The 14822-nt window shown below is 49.4% G+C and overlaps 1 pseudogene; it reads right to left on the bottom strand.

Moving 5' to 3' along the window:
- Nucleotides 1–1166: 1166 nt before the first annotated feature.
- LOC120383460 overlaps nucleotides 1167–14822 on the bottom strand; it is a 28636-nt pseudogene continuing 14980 nt past the window's right edge.

Raw genomic sequence — 14822 nt, 5'->3', positions numbered from 1 at the left:
GCGCAGGCTCTGGGGTAGGGCAGGGCTGGGGATAAGGAACTTGGGATGCAGACTGGCTGCCCCAGGGCTATGGCCAGAGAGGATTCCCCCCACCACCCTGTTACCGGCAGCAGCAAGCTCCAGGGGAGGGACCCCTCCTCTCCCCCGCCCCTGCAGCACACTCACTCTGCACCACAGTCACTGCACATGCTCCTAGGGACTCTCTCAGGTCCAGAAAGCCCACTCGCCTCCCCTATGGTGGGTACCGGGTGTCACGGAGTCCCTGGGCGATGCTCTGGAACTGCTCCCCACCAAGCCAGTCAGGACTCTGGGGAGCCTCCTCTCCCTTGGAGCAGACTTGTCCAGGGCAAGAAGCTCACACGGCTTCACCTCCTGGGTCTCTCCTTGGAGCATTCAGCATCCTCTGCCCCTCCATGCCCTTCCCACAGTGAGCCCGCCCCGGCGGGGTCCTGGAGAAGCCACAGGGTCCTGCCCCCCCACTTTGCAGTCAGACGTGACTCTCAGCCAGCCAGTAAAACAGAGGTTTATTCGACAGGAACACGGTCTAAAACAGAGCTTGTAGGTACAGGGAACCGGACCCCTCGGCCGGGTCCATTCTGGGGGCAGTGAGCCAGACCCCCCGTCTGCACTTCACTCCTCGTCCCCAGCCAGCTCCAGACTCCCAACCCCCTCCAGCCCCCCCTCCTCTCTGCTCAGTTCCTTTCCCGGGCCAGGAGGTCACCTGATCTCTTTGTCTCCAACACCTTCAGCTGGCACCTTTGCAGAGGAGGGGCCCAGGTCATCATTTGCTAGGAGACAGTGTCAGGCATTTAGGTGCACTGGCCCTTTGCTCTGTAGCAATCACACACCCAGATCCACAACCTAGATACTTAAGAACTGCATAGGGGACACTGAGGCACCAACACAATATTCAGAGAAAACATTAAGAACATTCCCAGTTCGTCACACCGGGGCGGGGGGGGGTTACCATCATGTGTGGCCTCCCCACCCCTGCTGCTGCCCTTGGGTGCCGGGGGAGGGGAGCGGGGGAGAGAGCTCCCAGGCACCTGTGTGCCTCCTTCCTCCTCCTCTCTCCCTCTTCCCCTCCCCCGGTGCTCCAAGAGGCTGCTGATCTCTATAGCCTTAGGTAGAAGCAGCACAAACAAAGGAGAGAGTCACTGGCTGTTTTCTTTCAGGCAGGGAAGCTCCGAGGCGGGGGCAGGGGAGAAACCCAGCTCCAAACATTGGTGGAGCAGAGCCCTCAGCCTTGAATATTCCTGGTGCTTAAGCACCTCGAGCCCATATAAGATACCGCCCCTGCAGGAGGTTAGTGTTTGTCACTGGGTTTTCGGCAGGCGTCTGTGCAGAGCCATGGCTGCAGAGGTAGGATGCCCCCTAAAAATGACCATGGTGGAAATTCTTTGATCACTGAAGAGTTTGCAGCGGTCCCTTAAGCTTAGACAGTGTCCCCTCTGGCGGCGCCTGGCTTCCTTCTAGTGCATTCGTCTGGCCGGCTGCAGATGAACCCTCTCTCCGAGTAGCATCTGGAGCTGCTGACACCGGCGTCATTTAGGAATGCGCACTGCCCTTCCCCTCTCACTTGAAACCTGCAACAGGCAGGAAGGAGGACTGTAAATGAAACCAACAAGCATTCCCTAGTCCATCCAGAGAAACCGCCGGGTCTGCGGCTCAGGAGACCTGCTTTCTAATCCTGGCTCTGTTGCTCTGACAAGGTCGTTTCCCCTTTTATTCTTTGTCTTGTCTGTATAGACCGTGAGTTCCATAGAAGCCAGGGGACCTGCCGCTCTGTGAAAGGAGACTGTGGTTCCGTTTGATTTGGAAGGACTTTGCTGCTGGCCTGGGGGGGAGCTGGCTGAAGGGACTTGAAGAGGCCAGCTGGGGGATGCCAACTTGGGCACTGCCCAACCTACAGCCAGACTTCAATGCCCTGGAAGGGGACTGAACTTTTTGGACAACCAGCCTGGAGGGCTAGGCCATGGGAAACCCATGGGGGCAACCCAACAGGAGGAGGTGACCATGGGGAAGGCCCAGCCACCCTGCACCCAGCCACATGGGGCCACCAGCTGGTGAGTTGTTTTTGTGGATGTGGGGCTCACTCTGCAGTGGGACCCTAAGCCGCTGTCCCATAAAGGGCAGGAGATTTCCCCTTGGTGTTTCTTGCAGGGCTTTCCATGGGTTGATGGGGATGCACCGTGTTTGACCTCTGGAAGTGGGAATGGAAAACCACTCAACTAGCAGCTGTTTCAAAATTTGGTGGGAGATTCCATGGGTCTAAGGATGTCCACGGGGGAGCGTGGACTGAGGTTTCAAAGCACAGGATCTCCATACTGTCTCCCCTTTACCTGTGGCTTCCTTGTTGTTCCCCCAGCTTCGCCTTTCCTATTCTCTGTCCCCCATCCTCTCGGTCTCCTAGTCTTCCCCTCTCATTTCTTCCCTGCCACATCTCTCAGGTCCTTCCTACCTCCCAGCCTTTCCCATTCATTTCCTCTTTCAGCCCCCAATTCATCCCCACACAGTTTCATTCCATTCTCCCCAGCACCAGCTATAAGCCCGCTCCCCAAGGCATGAACATAAGACCATAACAGTGGCCATACTAGGTCAGGCCAAAGGTCCATCTAGCCCAGTATCTTGTCTTCCGACAGTGGCCAATGCCAGGTGCCCCAGAGGGAATGAACAGAACAGGGAATCATCAAGTGATCCATCCCCTGTCTCCCATTCCCAGCTTCTGGCAGAGGCCAGGGACACCATTCCTGCCCATCCTGGCTAGTAGCCATTGATGGATCTATCCTCCATGAAATTTAGTTCTTTTTTGAAGAAGCATGGTAACCTGGCTGTACTTTGTGAGGTCCCAGCTTTGCCTATCAAGTGGCTCCTCCCACAAGCTGTCTAGCCCTGCCTCTCTGTAATTGGAGGCCACATAGGAGCTGCAATCTCTCACCTCTAGGGGGAGTCATGTCTTATGGGCTAATCTCTAAACCTCCTATACTCCATGCGGATGTCACCTTGCTCTCTGTCCCCCTCTAGTGGCTATATCGTGTAAGAATTGTGCCTATCTCTTTCTTAGTAGGTTTAACCCTTCAGCTGATGTAAATAGAAGATTTTGCTTTTTAGATCCCGAGGTCCAAGGTTCTGTTCCTGCTAATGACCCAAGCCCAAGGGATTGTTACAGTTCTCAGTACCCCAGAGAGTGAAGGGAGAGAAAAGGACGCACATGTTGTTGAATTCGGTTCCATTGGGCCATTTCCAGGTCTGGTTCTGCTCCTTCCGTAGGCCAATCCAGTGGTGAGAGGGCCCTTTATAGCGCAGCATGAAATCCTATGGAAAGCAAAGCAAAATATCTACCATGCCCCTCATTCTCCGGCCTCAATTACCCTCCACCTTTGATTCCCCAGGCGCTGCTCTCCCCCTTAGAAGCATATGCTTTGGAATCCACTTAACTCTGATGCATGTCCTCAAAGTTACCCTCTTGTCCCAAATTTAGCAGGAGAAATTTCATAGGTTCATAGAGTTTGGGGCCAGAAGGGACCCTTCTACCTTCCAGTCTGACCTTCTGTCTAACACCAGCCTTCACCTTTCACCCAGTTCCTCCTGCTACTGAAGCCTGGTCTACACTACGCGTTTAAACCGGTTTTAGGAGCATAAAACCGATTTAACGCTGCACCCGTCCACACCAAGAGGCCCTTTATATCGATATAAAGGGCTCTTTAAACCAGTTTCTGTACTCCTCCCTAACGAGAGGAGTAGCGCTAGTATCGGAATTGCCATATCGGATTAGGGTTAGTGTGGCCGCAAATCGACGGTATTGGCCTCCGGGAGCTATCCCACAGTGCACTACTGACTGCTCTGGACCGCAATCTGAACTCGGATGCAGTGGTCAGGTAGACAGGAAAAGCCCCGCGAACTTTTGAATATTTCCTGTTTGCCCAGTGTGGAGCTCCGATCAGCACGGGTGGCGATGCAGTCCGAAATCAAAATAAAAAAAGAGCTCCAGCATGGACCATGCGGATGTGATCGCAGTAAGGGCAGGCAAATCCGTTCTATCAGCGCTCCGTTATAGAAGACGAAATTCAGAATCATTTTTAAAAATTCTCCAGACAGATGCCATAGCAGGGACTCAGCGCACTGCAGCGTGACTGCACTGTTAGCTAATGTAACGCCAATATTTAAAAAGGGCTCTAGGGGTGATCCTGGCAATTACAGACCGGTAAGTCTAACGTCGGTACCGGGCAAATTAGTTGAAACAATAGTAAAGAATAAAATTGTCAGACACATAGAAAAACATAAACTCTTGAGCAATAGTCAACATGGTTTCTGTAAAGGGAAATCGTGTCTTACTAATCTATTAGAGTTCTTTGAAGAGGTCAACAAACATGTGGACAAGGGGGATCCGGTAGACATAGTGTACTTAGATTTCCAGAAAGCCTTTGACAAGGTCCCTCACCAAAGGCTCTTACGTAAATTAAGCTGTCATGGGATAAAAGGGAAGGTCCTTTCATGGATTGAGAACTGGTTAAAGGACAGGGAACAAAGGGTAGGAATTAATGGTAAATTCTCAGAATGGAGAGGGGTAACTAGTGGTGTTTTCAGTCCTAGGACCAATCCTATTCAATTTATTCATAAATGATCTGGAGAAAGGGGTAAACAGTGAGGTGGCAAAGTTTGCAGATGACACTAAACTACTCAAGATAGTTAAGACTAAAGCAGATTGTGAAGAACTTCAAAAGATCTCACAAAACTAAGTGATTGGGCAACAAATGGCAAATGAAATTTAATGTGGATAAATGTAAAGTAATGCACATTGGAAAAATAACCCCAACTATACATACAACATGATGGGGGCTAATTTAGCTACAACGAGTCAGGAAAAGATCTTGGAGTTATCGTGATAGTTCTCTGAAGATGTCAGTGTGCAGAGGCGGTCAAAAAGCAAACAGGATGTTAGGAATAATTAAAAAGGGATAGAGAATAAGACTGAGAATATATTATTGCCCTTATATAAATCCATGGTACGCCCACATCTCGAATACTGTGTACAGATGTGGTCTCCTCACCTCAAAAAGATAGTCTAGCACTAGAAAAGGTTCAGAAAAGAGCAACTAAAATGATTAGGGGTTTAGAGAGGGTCCCATATGAGGAACGATTAAAGAGGCTAGGACTCTTCAGTTTGGAAAAGAGGAGACTAAGGGGGGACATGATAGAGGTATATAAAATCATGAGTGATGTTGAGAAAGTGGATAAGGAAAAGTTATTTACTTATTCCCATAATACAAGAACTAGGGGTCACCAAATGAAATTAATAGTCAGCAGGTTTAAAACAAATAAAAGGAAGTTCTTCTTCACGTCAACTTGTGGAACTCCTTACCTGAGGAGGTTGTGAAGGCTAGGACTATAACAATGTTTAAAAGGGGACTGGATAAATTCATGGTGGCTAAGTCCATAAATGGCTATTAGCCAGGATGGGTAAGAATGGTGTCCCTAGCCTCTGTTCGTCAGAGGATGGAGATGGATGGCAGGAGAGAGATCACTTGATCATTGCCTGTTAGGTTCACTCCCTCAGGGGCACCTGGCATTGGCCACTGTCGGTAGACAGATACTAGGCTAGATGGACCTTTGGTCTGACCCGGTACGGCCTTTCTTATGTTCTTATGTTCTTATGTTCTTATGTGACAAGCGTAATGGAAAGCCAAAGAATCAAATGGACGCTCATGGACTGGAGGACTCAAGCTATCCCACAGTTCCTGCAGTCTCCGAAAAGCATTTGCATTCTTGGCTGAGCTCCAAGTGCCTCTAGGGTCAAACAAACAGATTCCATGGTGGTTCAGGGCATAGCTCGGCAATGTACACCCCCCCACCCACCCCAGAAGTAAAAGGGAAAAAATCCTCTCGTGACTATTTAACATGTCACCTTATCTTTACTGAATGCTGCAGATAGACGCAATGCTGCAGCAGTCAACACCAACATCCTTGCTCCCACCTCCCCCGCTATGGGTGGCTGATGGTGCAATATGACTGGTATCCGTCCTCATCATCATGAGCTTTTTGGCACATGGTGCAGTGCAAAAGGACTGGTAACCATGCCGACTAGCATCTGTCAGGTCCCCCAATGTCATGTGCACCTAATTTTTCATGGTAGATGGTGCAGTATGGTTGATAACCGTCTTCATCATAGCAACAGGGGGCTGAGCTTCATCAGCCCCCACCCTTCATGTGTAAAGAAAAGATTCAATTGCCCCTGGACTAGCAGCAGGATGCTGGGCTCCTCTCCTCCACACTCCTTAATGTCCTGTCTGGACTATCATAGCAGCTGGAGGCTGCCTTCCACTCATTTATCACTAACAAGTCACTGTGTCTTATTCCTGCATTCTTTATTACTTCATCACACAAGTGGGGGGACACTGCTATGGTAGCCCAGGAAGGCTGTGGGAAGAACGGAATCAACAGGTGGGGTTGTTGCAGGAGCACCCCCTGTGAATAGCATACAGCTCATCATTCCTGCAGGATCTGACACAGAGCAGCTGTGCTCTCTGGTTCTCTGATACAGTGGTTCTCTAGTACACTTGCCCATATTCTAGGCAGGACTGATTCTGTTTTTTGATACCATAAAGGAGGGATTGACTCAGGGAGTCATTCCCAATTTTGTTTTTGCGCCCTGGCTAAGAGCAGCCAGGGGCACTTATGACAGCAACAGATGGCGCAGTGCAAAAGGACTGGTAACCATGATCATCTTTTTACCAATTTATGGATTGGTAGATGGTACAGTATGGTTGGTAACCATCTCTGCTGTCATGCAAAAGCAAAAGCATGCTGCTGTGTAGCGCTGCTGAATCGCCTCTGTCAGCGGCATCTAGTACACATACGGTGACAGTCACAAAAGGCAAAACAGGCTCCATGATTGCCATGCTATGGCATCTGCCAGGGCAATCCAGGGAAAAAAGCCGCGAAATGCTTGTCTGCTGTTGCTTTCCCGGAGGAAGGAGTGACTGACGACATTTACCCAGAACCACCCGCGACAATGATTTTTGCCCCATCAGGCACTGGGATCTCAACCCGGAAATTGCAAGGGGCGGGGGAGGCTGCGGGAACTATGGAATAGCTAGGGAATAGCTACCCACAGTGCAACGCTCCAGAAATCGATGCTAGCCTTGGACTGTGGACGCACACCACCGAATTAATGTGCTTAGTGTGGCCGCGCGCACTCGATTTTATAAAATCTGTTTTACAAAACCGGTTTATGCAAATTCGGAATAGTACCGTAGTGTAGACGTACCCTGAGACCAATAACTGGTGTTTGGCTAATGCAGATCTTCCAGCCAGGCACCTGGTCTGGATTTGAAGCCCTCAAGAGACGGAGAACCTGTCGCTTCCTTCGGTAGCTTGTACCAGTGATTAAGAACTCTACCATTAAACATTTGTGCCTAATCTCTGACTTGAATTTGTCTTCCGCTCCCAGCCATTCTTGTTATGACTTTCAGCGCTAAGCTAAATGGCCCTTTACTAGGTATGAAGGTATTTATATACCATAATCAAGTTGGATTTGGTGAATAGTTTTTGGCCAAAAAACACTGAAAACCAAGATGTCGAAAGTTAACTTAGAGTTAGAGTTAACTAACCAAAATTCAGTTTCGGTTCAAAATGAACCAAGTTTTCCCCCCTTGGATTTTTCGTTTTGGCCACCAAACCAACAAATCAATTATTCACACACCTGTAGTTGTGAGGTTAAATATATCGTGCTGGAGTGGAAACCCAGACATCTGAACGGTGCTGGTGTGTCCCTGTGGCGATACATAGGCCTGAACGGAAGTCAGAACTGCAGCTTCTGTGGGTCTGAACTATCCTTTTCTAGGGTTCCTAGCACCCTCTGGGGCGTTCTCCATAGTGGGCTGTGGGAGAACTTGTCTGTCTGTCCCGCGGGAATTGACGAGAAGTATTTTGGGCGGTTTTAGCCTGTGAACACATTCAGCTGAGCTATTTTCACACCTGCAAGTTCCCCGAAGCCAGACTCTTAAAGGTCAAAATGCTTCAATTTTTTTTAATCTCAACCCCTACTGCAGGAGTAGTCAATACGCGGTCTGCGGGCCCATCCAGGCTACCAGACGCTTTTGAACGTGCTCAGAAATCTTTTAAATGATTATTATTATTTTCTCTGGAGTCTGGCCCTTGACCAAGACGTATGGACCCTGACAAAAGATAATTGACTACCCCTACTCTACTGTCATTAAAGTATTGCTGATGCCCCCTACTGTCTGAGCCTCCCGCCACTTCCCCATTACTGCGAAAATGTAAATTGATCATCTAAAAAAATGCTTAAAAATATTGATATTCTCTGTCAGAATAAAAATTGAGTTTGGCTGAGCCTAGAACTAAGTGAGGGCAGTTGCTCTAAATTATGCTGCTGGCTTAGTATCCCTGGATGATCTCATGCCCATGATGCATTGGGGTTAGCAGAACTCTTGCTTCACGGGGACTATGCCACCGGCACCAGGAGAGATTCCCCCAACGCTGGCCGTTCAGGGCCGGCATCCCCTTGCTTTGCACCTCCTGAACAGTGTGGTTCAGTGGCTCGCACTGAAGAATTGCCTGGAACCCTCAGCTGTGTTTGCAACGCTCAAAAAATGAGTCTCTCTCTCACCAGGTCCTGCAGGGAGTCAATCACAGCCAGGGAGGCGCTGAGTGAAGAGCAGTTGCTTTGACTGGATGTCCAGTTTCCTTCTGTCTCAGAGAAGAAGTAGCATTTGCCTCGGTTTCCGATCCAGCCGTCCGGGCACGCGGCGTCGATGGGGGGCGGGCAAGCCTGGGGGGTTCTCACTGAAAATAAGCAGGTAGCGCTGTGGTGAGAGATCGTCCTGCTCCTGGAGTTGTGTCTGAATGGGGGTCCCTGCCACAGAAGGGACTCAGATCACCCGACCAAGACACACACCCTACATCCTCCTCAACCTCTGCCTGACCCCCAGGCTCCCCAACCCCAGTCCCCACTGTGGGGGCCCAGTGCCCAGCCTGTACTGTGGGCATTGCTTGGCACTGTAGATGCTGGAGATCCAGGCCCTTCCTCTCTCTCTGAAGTGGGAGAAAAGGAAAGAGTCTGGAGAGACTTTTCTTCAATGGAGGAGTCAGACTGTGGGATAGGAGGTTGTGGGAAATGGGTGGTCTAGTGATGAGGCCACGAAAGGAGTGACTGAGAATTAGCCTCTGAGATCAGGGGGTCAGGGCTCTGCACTCACCGGCCAGTGCAATTATAACGGAGACCAGCACTGCGATGATGACACACAGAGCAATTGGAATCTTCTGATCTTGAATGCACTTTAGGCTGAGAGCTGAAAAATAACGATATTGAAGGAGATTATCACAGGCAGAAAATGTAGTAGCCGTAGAGTAAGAACTGTAATGATTGGTACGTGCCTCTTGGCAGGAGAGGCTAAATCTAGCTCTGTATATTTCACCACCTATTCTGCACAGACTGACTGGTCTCCTGTTCCAATGCCACAGCTTTAAACATCCTGCATATCTTCTAGGGCCAGATGCTAAGGGTGGGTGAATCGTCAACAACTAGTTTTGCAAACAATTTTGAAGTTACTTTCATTTTGGAAGAGTTTGAAAACCCACTTTTTTTTTCAATTACTGAAATATTTTTTTCTGTTTTTAAAATTATTGAAAAAAAAACAACAAGAACTGGGTTTTTGGTAAACTCACAGCCCCTCCCTCTCCAGTTTTTTAAATAATGGTTTTAATTAAAAAAAAAGCCAAAAATTTGAAAATGAAAACACAAGGAATGATGAATTTGGATAACTTTTTGAGAAAAATCTGTATTTATTTTTAAAAGGCCACTTTTCAATGAAAAAATGTTCAGCCAGCTCTACTAACCACCTTTTGAAGATTGGAGACTTTGAGGCCATATGGTCATTGATGGGGAGAATGGTTTTCATGGCCATCACTCTATAAGTCGATGCGAGCCACGGTAGTGAGGACGCACTCCGCCAGCTTGATGTGCTTAGTCTGGACATATGCAATTGACTGTATAAAATTGACTGTATAAAATTGATTTCTATAAAATCAACTTAATTTTGTAGTGTAGACATACCCTTAGTTAGTTGAGAGCTACCAGGACAGCCCAGGATTTGTCTGAGAAGAGCGGAGTGCTCAAAAACAGGCATTTCCGTTCCGTGGGAAATTCTAGTATTTTAAAAAAAATCATCCTGAATTGGGATGAAACGTCAATATCAACATTTCCCATGTTTTCTTTTGATAATATCGAAATGTCATATAATGTTTTAATATTATGTATAATAAATTAATATATTATCTAATTAATATTGAAATTCTTATAATATAAAAGCCAAACCAAAAAATAGAACGATAAAGGCAAAACAAAGCATTTTCAAACTTTCACTTCACATTTTGTGAAAATGGGTATAAAGTCACCACAGGGACAAGATTTTCAATCGCTCAGCTCCCGTTTAGGCACATAATGAATTAGCCAATTTTTCAAAGGCATCCACAGTTGGATCATGTACGAGGATTGAACCTGGGACTTCTAGATTTAAAAGCAGGAGCAGCCACCCTTCCTGTCTAATTGCTCCAAGCCCACTTTTGAAAAAAATGACTGTTATTTGGGGAACAATTTTTTTTGGACATCAAACTTGGCCCTCTTGAAGTGGCCTGTTGTGTGTGTATTTTTTAGCACTTTCTGATAATCAAGACCTTCTACAGGGTTTCAGCTATGCAAAAGTGGGGGGGGGGTGAATTTCCATCCAAACTTTTTCTCAAAGGAAAATCGAAGGTTTGGGGTTTTGGCCAAAATGAAAATTTGCACACACAGTGTCTGGTTTACTTGGGGCAGAGGGAGCGCGGGGGAGGGGAGATTGTTCGAAAACTAGAAAACAAAGTTTTGAGTTTTGGCAGTTTGGGGCCCAAAATGTTTCGGGTTTGGTCAACAATTTTCAATTTTTGATGTAAAGTCAAAATTTTTCAGCTGGAATCTTAATGACAATTTTTTTTTGTTCACACTCTGTGGGGTAGGGACTGTGTGTCTGTGCAGCACCTGGCACAACGGGGCCCTGATCTCAGCTGGGGCAGGGACTGTCTCTCTCTGTGTGTCTGTGCAGCGCCCAGCAAAACGGAGCTCAACTTAGGTTGCTACTGTAATCCACAGAATTATTTACTTGTGTCTGTTATCCTATCTTCCACCGCTCTCAGGACAGAGAGCATGTGGACAATCACCTCTCCACTTACTGCGATGCAAAAGAGATTGTCCGTTCTACAGCCAAGTACCTTCCCTTCTGCTCCATGCAGGGCCTAACGCCCTGTGAAATGCCCAAGCACCCATCCCGCTCCCTCCATGTCTACAGAGCTGTTTTTAATACAACCATCATTGCTTCTCTCCCTTCCAAGTCTCCAAGTGACTGGCTTTCCACATACCTGTCATCTCCAACCCACGCAGACTGTGCCAGTCCACACTTTGCCTGGTTAGAAGACTCCAAGGGCTAGGAGAGGTGAAATGAGAGAGGGTTTATATCCCTTCCAAAATCTTTATCATTAATTGATGTAACTGCTGATATTCTTGTTATCCATATAAACATCCAGTCCCTCCTTGAATCCTTTCTAGTCTTTGACCTCAATAACTTCCTGTGGCAGTGAGTTCCCCAGTTTAATCACCCATTGTCTGATGGCCTTTCACTACCCCACTTCTTCAGCTGGCCATAGAACCTTCCAGGGTAGAAAAGATCTGACTGGCTAATATAAAAAAACAAGCATGAAACAAACATACAAAACCCTTTGCAGCCCTTTAGCTCATCAAAAAGGGAGTCACCCCTCCCCCTTTTTCTGGTCCCTCTACAAATCACATCACCAGGTCACTCTGAAACCTTTCTTAACCAAGACAAAAATATTTACCAGGATCTCTAGTTGCTTGTGGCCTGTCTTCTGTTCTCTTGTGGCCAATCAGCAGCGGAACTGTTGTCTCTCCACCTGCCAGGAAGCAAAAGAGATTGTCACTCAAGGGCAGGTATTTTAATTGTGCACTTTCCCTTTAAATCCATCAGGAATGGGTTGTGTGATAGACCTAATGCAACATGCATCGCCCCATACGAACCCTCTCCCCATCCAGCTGGGTGTTTTAAATGCATGTGTTGCCAGGCAATCCCCATAGTCATTGCGCCCCCGGCCTTAATAGCGTCCAATGCCTGACAGTCCCCACACCGCTGGCACAGATAAATCACCTCCATACTCGCTGCTCCCCTGCCCGCACGGCCAAGCATCATAGCTGACATAGGGTCACACTGAGAGCACATGCTGCGTTGCTTTGTCCACCACGACCACCTGCCCCCCACCTCCAGGCTGAGATAACAACCCCAGGGCTGCCCAGAGGATTGAGGGGGCCTGGGGCAAAGCAATTTCCATTTAAAAAAAGTTGCAATACTATAGAATACTATATTTTCATGGGGGCCCCTGTGAGGCCCGGGGCAAATTGCCCCACTTGCCCCCGGGCGGCCCTGAACAGCCCAGCCTTTTCCCGAGCCTGGGCCAGGAGCATGCAGTGTACTGGCAGAGTGCGTGTCACATCCCGCTCCAGCAATTGGGCCACCCAGAGGATAACAGCTTACTACTGCTGCCAGATAAGGGTAAAGCTAAAGTGGGCTGCGCTTCTCCCACCACATTCAACCTCCACAGGCTCCTTTTAAGTATCTGAGCCATGTGATCTCCACTGGAGACGTACCCTCCATGTAGCGGTTACCACATAGTTCCCTTCCCACGGCGGCTATGGGGGTGGGGGGCTGTTCAGCTGTGTCAGTGAGACTTTCCCCCTTGCACAGGCACCTGGGAATGAAGATCATTGGGGTCTGTGTCCCTGTCCCTCACTCAAGCCCTTAGCACCTCTTGCTGCTACGAATTCTATCGATCTAGGCGCCTGTGGCTGTAATATTTGAGCACCTACTTTGCTCCCATTGTAAATGTATCTGTTAATAACAATAGCTAGTTGTGTTACAATATAACCCAGAGACTGCAGCTGAGATCAGGGCCCCGTTATGCCAGGTGCTGCACAGACACTCAGGGAGAGACAGTCCCTGCCCCAGCTGAGATCAGGGCCCCGTTGTGCTGGGCGCTGCACAGACACTCAGGGAGAGACAGTCCCTGCCCCAGCTGAGATCAGGGCCCCGTTGTGCCGGGTGCTGCACAGACACACAGGGAGAAACGGTCCCTGCCCCAGCTGAGATCACGGCCCCCTAGAAGCCAGGATCCTACCACCAGTAAAAAGAGCCTCTAAATGAATGTGGTCCTGGGGAGAGCAAGAGGTTTCACTCACCGCCCGATGGGCTGCCTGTACATGCAGACGGGAGATAGGTTTATAGGTTTGAGATCAGCAGATGTATTTTTCCCCACTGTCACGGATCAGGGCAACTGCACCCGTGTTTCCCTTCTAGAGTCCAACACGGCTTCTGGCTCCCCAGCTGTCAGCAACCCTGGGCGGAGACACCTGCGTCTCTCCCTCCTGCCTGCGGGTTTCCCAGGCTGTGGTGCCTAGTACGACTATCTCACAAGCCCGTTCACCTCTGCAGGCATAGGCTGGAGAGGGGAGATAAGGGGGTAGGCCAGGGATGACTCAGTGCAAGCAGGAAAATATTACAGTTCCTAAACTGAAAAGCAGGAGCTAACACACTGGAGAAAATTCATCCCCAGATCCCTCCCAATCACTGCTGGCTCTGCCTCAACCTCCTTTAGCACCAGTGGGCCCGATTCATTGTTAACCGGATCCTGGAACCGCGACGGCTGCTGCGCCAGAGCTTTGTGCCATGTTTTGCACTGGGTGTAAATGAGCTCCCGAGTGACTGAGCCGTGGTGGCCTGGGCACATAGGCACCGATTTGTCGTTTTCCCCAGGGGTTCTCCACCCCAAGGCCCCGCCCTCGCTCCGCCTCTTCTCATCCTCCCTCCGCCCCCTCCCCAGAGGCCCCGCCCTCACCCCACCTCATCCCACCCCCACTCTGCCCTCTTCCCCTGAGGCCCTGCCCTCATCCTGCCTCTTCCCACCCTCACTCCGCCCCCTCCCCTGAGGCCCCACCCTCATTCCGCCTCCTGCACCAAGGCCCTGCTCTCAGGAGAGGGGAGGGGCCTTAGAGAGAAGTGGTTGTGCAGGGGTGCGGCTGCAGAGGGAAGGGGCGGTGTGGGGGCGGGGCTACAGTTTGGGTACCAGTGACCCCCCCCCCATTTTTAGGGTGCTTCCGCTGCCCCTGTGTCAATTTCAAATTCTTATCAATGGAAATATGTTTTGCTCCTTTTGAGTGTACGTGCGGTGAAGCTAAACTTTCCCAGCATTGAAGGACAAAAATGTAATCCTTCCAACCCAATGTACAAGGGACTTTGTTGGCTTCTCCCACCAATATGGGGCAGCAGCAAATGCATTGGCCTACAGCAGTGGTTTTCACCCTTTTTTCATTTGCAATTTTGAACGGAGGTGTGGACCCCTTTGGAAATCTTAGACCAAGGCCCTGTCTGCACTGGCAAGTTTCTGCGCAGTAAAGCAGCTTTCTGCGCTGTAACGCCCGAGGTGTGTACACACTGCCAAGCCACTTAGTGCTCAGAAACTGTGTCGTTGCAGCACTTCAAAAAACGACCCCAACGAGAGGTGTCCGGCTTTCTACGCCGGGGCTACAGCGCTGCGGTGCCGGTGTAGACACCATGGTGATTACAGCGCTGCGATTGGCCTCTGGGAGGTGTCCCACAATGACTGCTCTTGCCTCTCTGGCCATCGGTTTGAACTCTACTGCCCTGCCCTCCGGTGACCAACCATCATCCCCAGCCCGTAAATTCCTTGGGAATGTTGGAAGTCCC

The sequence above is a fragment of the Mauremys reevesii genome, linkage group 15 (genome assembly GCF_016161935.1).
Source record: "Mauremys reevesii isolate NIE-2019 linkage group 15, ASM1616193v1, whole genome shotgun sequence".
Lineage (NCBI taxonomy): Eukaryota > Metazoa > Chordata > Testudines > Geoemydidae > Mauremys > Mauremys reevesii.
Note: the sequence above shows the minus strand (reverse complement) of the source record. Positions and strands in the feature narration are given on the sequence as shown.